The sequence below is a fragment of the Rutilus rutilus genome (genome assembly GCF_951802725.1).
Source record: "Rutilus rutilus genome assembly, chromosome: 10".
Lineage (NCBI taxonomy): Eukaryota > Metazoa > Chordata > Actinopteri > Cypriniformes > Leuciscidae > Rutilus > Rutilus rutilus.
In genome coordinates this window covers 41,954,772-41,960,568 of record NC_140215.1, presented here as the reverse complement: position 1 = coordinate 41,960,568, position 5,797 = coordinate 41,954,772, and the positions used below count along the sequence as shown (strand labels likewise).

General features: G+C 35.7%; 2 long non-coding RNA genes across 2 annotated transcripts; both read right to left on the bottom strand.

Moving 5' to 3' along the window:
• Positions 1-1,078: 1,078 nt before the first annotated feature.
• LOC311298999 lies at positions 1,079-3,641 on the bottom strand. Its single transcript, XR_014629027.1, has 2 exons — positions 1,473-3,641; positions 1,079-1,360 (listed from the first exon to the last, which is right to left on the bottom strand). It is a non-coding gene; the product is annotated as an uncharacterized lncRNA (long non-coding RNA).
• A 70-nt stretch (positions 3,642-3,711) lies between these two features.
• LOC311298998 lies at positions 3,712-5,452 on the bottom strand. The gene is made up of 3 exons (XR_014629026.1): positions 5,366-5,452; positions 5,057-5,142; positions 3,712-3,828 (listed from the first exon to the last, which is right to left on the bottom strand). It is a non-coding gene; the product is annotated as an uncharacterized lncRNA (long non-coding RNA).
• Between the last annotated feature and the right edge of the window lie 345 nt (positions 5,453-5,797).

Genomic DNA, 5,797 nt, shown 5'->3' with positions numbered 1-5,797 from the left:
ACATATATATATATATGAATATATATTACAAGAGATGGATGTTATTATTATGTTCTGAATTATTTGAGAAAATGATTGTGTACATTCCAAATGCAAGCATATTTATGTTATATTTAATGTTATAATCTTACTAGGTTACAGGTTTGTTGTATTATCATTCCTGGTCACCAGAATGTCTGTGTATGCTTAATAAGTAAGTGCGCAGGCGCCTTTAGTTTTAGGTTTCATTTTCATTTTAGTTGATGGTCAGGACTGGTACGCCTTGCCGGTGAGTGACTGTAAATTAACATTGCTAGTAATTTGGGTTGATATTTAATATCACTTGAGTGTGTAGTTTTATTAGTTAATTCTGGTGTTTGTGTTTGTGTTTTCATTGCAGGTTTACAACCTAACCTAACCTAATTTAACTAACGTCACTGACAGGCTAGCGTAGCGATAGCATTCAAGCTACCTAGTGTGTAGAGAGTATTGTGTGTGTGCGCAATAAAAGCTCATAAAGTGACCCGAGTTGTATCCGCCGTACTTGTCCTGAAACCCTTCCAGTGGGGAGTTTATTAAGCTATAAAAGGTAGCTTAGTAGAGAACTGGACAGTGAAAAAGCGTATTATATTGCCTAGTTTTCTTCCTGAACGATGATGTGAGTTCCTATGGCAATTCTCCATTCAGCATGAATGACATTTTTCACAATCACAACAGAAAATCTAAATACTGCCCTAGCAGAAAGGCAGTGTGAAATAAACAAACCAGACCTCAGCTTCACATTCTCTATATCTACCGCCTCAAATGGCAGGCAGTGCTCCTCTTCATAACATAAGGATCACGTCCAACATATGTTGAGATTTTCTGTTTTATACCTTTCTATTCTAGCACAGTACGGACTTTCCTCCATCTCGTCCATTCTGCTTTTCTCTTCCTGACCTCCATCTGAATTTTGCGAGTCATTAGAATCACGTGTCTACAAACAAGCTATAGTCAGAGTAATATAGAGCGCTTACTGAAGGCACAGAAGCTGACGATGCTTTCTTCAACGGTACACTATTATGTGTTTGAGCCAATACTACAAAACACAACAAAACCTTTTTCAATGCTTTTATTGATTGGAGAAATTAAAGTTAAGAGGTTGAAATTCAGATTTACATAATGTAGATGCTGTATGTTTCTATTACACTTAAATTGTCATAAATTAAGTAGGAACCCTTTAAAAAAAAAAAAAGATTTCTGTAGTAAAGATAAATTCAGAAAATGTTTTAATGCATGTTCAATCAATGAACTTGTGGGCAGAATGACTTTTATTCAAGAGGTCTTTCACAAATATAAGGAATTTGTTCATGTTTTTGAGCGTCATTCCAGCAGTGGTCACCTAGGATAAGATAAACAATAAATACATGATTATTTTTCTGAATCAAAGACACTTTTATTAATGCAATTAACTTTATATTTAATTAGTTTGAAGAAATCTGTTATGTTCATACCATAGTTTATTGCCAGAACGTTCTCATTATTTACATAATTGTCAGGTTGTCCACTGCACCAGTAGTTGTAGTCAAAGAGAGATCCATCAGTCCACATCCACTGTCCTTCCTGAAGAGTGAATGGAGTGGTTAGAAAGTCTTCTGTTCTGAAACTCATTTCACAAGTTCATTTTGTTGTTTACACACTTACTTATTGCAATTGATTAACTTTTTTCCTTTTTGTAAAATATTTGTGCCCAAATTCATATTACGTCCATCTGACTGTTTCGATCACCAGCTGGAGTGCCCTTGAGAGCCACCAGAGGGCACTCCACATCAGACTATTGTGACCCTCACAAACTACATTTCCCATAATTATCTGCAGGGACTCATCAGCACTCATTGTTTTCAGCTGTGTCTCATTATCCTGTTTAGCTCACCCTATATAAGCCTGGTTCATTCTGTTATTCTCTGCAAAGCCTTGTACATTTCGAACGGTATTTCTGAGTGCTTTTGTATCCTGGTTCTCTTGTTTCTCTGTCTGTTCCCTTGGGTTTCTCTCTTTGCCTCAGCCCGTAAAGGTCCCCTGAAATCTAAAGTTAAGATCTAAATATTAAGTAAGAATATGTTAGCCATAAGGTTATGAATAACCTGGTGTGTTCCTAAACAATGACAAAATTCACATTTAGGAGACATAAGCATTTAAACTTACAGTCTCTCACTTCCGCTAAAATGGATCAGGGATTTTTATGACATCACCTTAGACTTCAGCTTCTCATCACATCTTCTGTCCAATCAAATGCTCTCTAGAATCTAAAGCTCCGCCCCCTCTGCTATAAACAACACCTGGCTAAAGTGACCATCGTTGGCACGTCACGGAGCAATATGTGTTGGTTAAGTGTGTTCGGTTGCTCAAACACTCCAGTTTTATTCTGTTTTCTAACTGTACGTTGGTTGAGAATGAAATGGCTAGAATTTATTCACATCTACTATTGAATCTGAAGGATTACAAATTTAAGAATATGTTTTAGATCTGCTGATCCTACTTCCTTACATAACATCACATAAAAAAACTAAGGTGCATTCAAGGTGAACATGAGGGCATCCATTTACTGATTTAACATAGTTTCCCTTGAAGGGGTTTTGTTAAGTCTTTGATCTTCCTACTAAGAGTTGAACTATGTGTGAATTTTACATAGTCTTAGTTCTCGTGACCATGTGTTGTTTATACAATTTGGGGGGTACCATTATCTCAGTTGGGGGTAATTGCCTCTATTGTCTTCATCCCTAAGGCTGTGTGTAAGGTCAGCACCTTTAAGGACAGCCCACTGAATTGCCTATAAGACACCATGAAAAGTTATGTACTTTAGATTTTGTTGGACGAACTACAGCCACGCTCAATAAAGAATAACTTCTGTTTGAACGCGATCCCAATATCTCCAGGTTTTTGCTTCGATGAAGGAATAAAAGTTTCCAACAAATCCAACGTATCATCAGCGCTCGGATTCGCTTCTATGGTGCTGTCAGTCTGTGAGGGAAACTAAATGCTTTTGGCTATTTGAAAAGGGGGAGGAGCCATTCAATATGCCCCGGCTTAGCTTCCAGTTTCAGTGGAAATTACGTCAAGCATCAGACAAAGCTGCGCGATCCAAAGCACTTCAGTCGGCCTTTAACTGTTATTTTGTGGATTGTTTGTTTGTGTAAGACCATTGCCTGGATTCTGATTAGGATTGTGGATTACCCTTTTGATAAATACTGCATTTGGATTCTCAGCCTTTGTCTCTCGGAACAGTTTGTGACACTTACAGGGCTTTTTGAGCCAGATAATGAAAAAATGTGAATTACTTTGAATCTGCATAAAAACAAATGTTAGGCAAAGTTAGCTGCTACACTCATCATGGTTGCTTATTCTATTATGAAATGTACCAATTAACCCACAAAAATATATGTTGTAGTCTTGAACATGTGCATAAACGATATAAAACAATGCATCATTTTTCACAGCCATCTTTTTGTTTTGAATCTATGAAGAAACAATAAAAGCTCCAATCTCCTCCTCTGACTTCAAGCTCATGTGATTGCCACTGACTCGCCGTGTGGAACAGTCATGTTGTATAACAAGGGCAGAGGCTCACAGCATCCCAAGTGTCCAAAGACAACATATACGCCTGCCCTAAGCTATTTCATGTCACAATATGTAAACTAACTTTACGAAAATGTAATAATAATTAAATGTTTTATCATCTGCATAACCACTTACTTTTACACCATCATGACCACCAACCCAAGTTGTACCAGGCACCATGTTCTGCAGAAGATCGCTTTCAGCTCTACTGTGCACCGATACAAGATTTCCACCAAAAGTTTGACAGGACTTCTGAAAAGGCAGATTGTTTTTAATATCATCAATCAAAACTAATTATTTTAGTATGTTGTAACATTAATAATGGTAAATGTAGTATTCCTCAGCATTACAGATGTGTTTTTCCAAATGTGATCTGCACTGCAATAAACAAAACTAAACTAAAGGGACCTTTGCAAAAAAAATAAAAAATGTACAGACTTTTGCATGCGCACAAGAAACTTTTCATGTTTATGTATACTATAACCTATTTCATTTGTGCGCCACTGCCATTTTACTATGAAGAAGACAGGAGTATGGATGCACATGAATTAATAACGCGATATTTGCTCAAAATGTGTCTTTCATTAGGGCAGTAGTATAGTCTATCTCTAATATCACAGCCTTATCTCTGCTTCATGATATGGGCTGATGGCACAATAGTGTACATTGGGCTTATATACAGTGTTTATCGCTGAATATTGTACGCCAAACACAGAGGTTTTCCAGATTTCCCATCATGCCGTTCTGTCCGTATTTATGATTCTTTGCAGCCTTTAAAAACTGTGCAAATATAACATTAGAAGCACATCCTGAGAGGTGTCATGTATTGTCAGGACACGGACGTGTCACTAAACAGAGCTGAGGGCCACTGCCGTTTACATAGTGACATGCAGGACTCTTGCTCTGGATGCATCACATGACCATACGAGCCAATACATCTCTGCATGAACAATTCAATACAAAAACATGTTTAAATTCTACAGATTTATTTTTCAGTGAACATTATTATGCAACAATCATTTCTATGTAGACTATATTTTTTAAATGAACTTATGAACAAGTTACGTTTACACCAGAAGTGTGAGTGGCTCATTATTGTGAGTGTATTTAAAGATGAAATAATACACAAAGGAGGATCCAAACATTTCTTCAAAAACCCTGGAATAACTCATGAGCCAAGAGGGTGTAAATGTGGTTACTGATGCAAGTTTGGGCATTTCTCAAGATTTCTTCAAGATTTGCAGATTTGTGTTGCTTATTTAAGTTATACTACTTATTATTATAAAGTATATAATAATAATAATAATAATAATTAAAGCTCATTTCAATAAAGAAAAATATCAAAATATTTATTCAATGATAAAACGAGTTCTTAATATTGATCTGTATAACTGCAGAAAATCACATTTCCACCACAAGTATAAAGAGGTGCATAAACATATGTCACATAACTATAATAGTGCTGTCAGGAGCACATTACCTCTGCTGCCATCCAGTCAAGTCGTGTTGAGAAGTATTTGACACATTTCAGTCCAAATGCAGACCATCCAGTGGGGCAGCCATCAGCTGTATATATAATATTAAAGAAACAGTGAGAGTATTTACATACACAATTATTGATTATGCTTAATAACCCAACAACATGTCATGTAAACACTTTAAATAGAGTTATTATTGGGTAAATATCATAAACTGTTTAAGTTACTCAAATAAGAACATAACTTCTTGGAAGAATATAAAATGTATTCTTTGCTCTCACTGTAATAACAATAATTATTTCAATAGTAACCTGCTGCGTCCCCCTGAGAGAATGTCATGAAGAGAAGCAGAAGTGTCAGCTTTTCCATGGTAAATCTGGGAATGAATCAGCAGCAAAGGTAAAATATGTCTGTGCATTATAAGAAAATCTACAAAGATACCAAGCAAGAAAAAAGCTATTTGAAATGCACAACATATAAATAAATGGACTTAATCAGTGTCTTAGGCTTATTTTATAATAATAAATCAAATAAAAAGAAGAGGTAGCCTAAATGAGCTGCATGAAATATTAAAAAAATAAATGTAAATTATACATATTGTTTCACTGGCAGAACTTTATTCACTTAAAGAGATAGTTCAACTCAAAAATGAAAATATCATGATTTACTCTATACTGTTCCTAAACTGTATGAATGTCTTTCTTTCGTGATACAACAACAAGAAGTCAATGGGGTCCAATTAT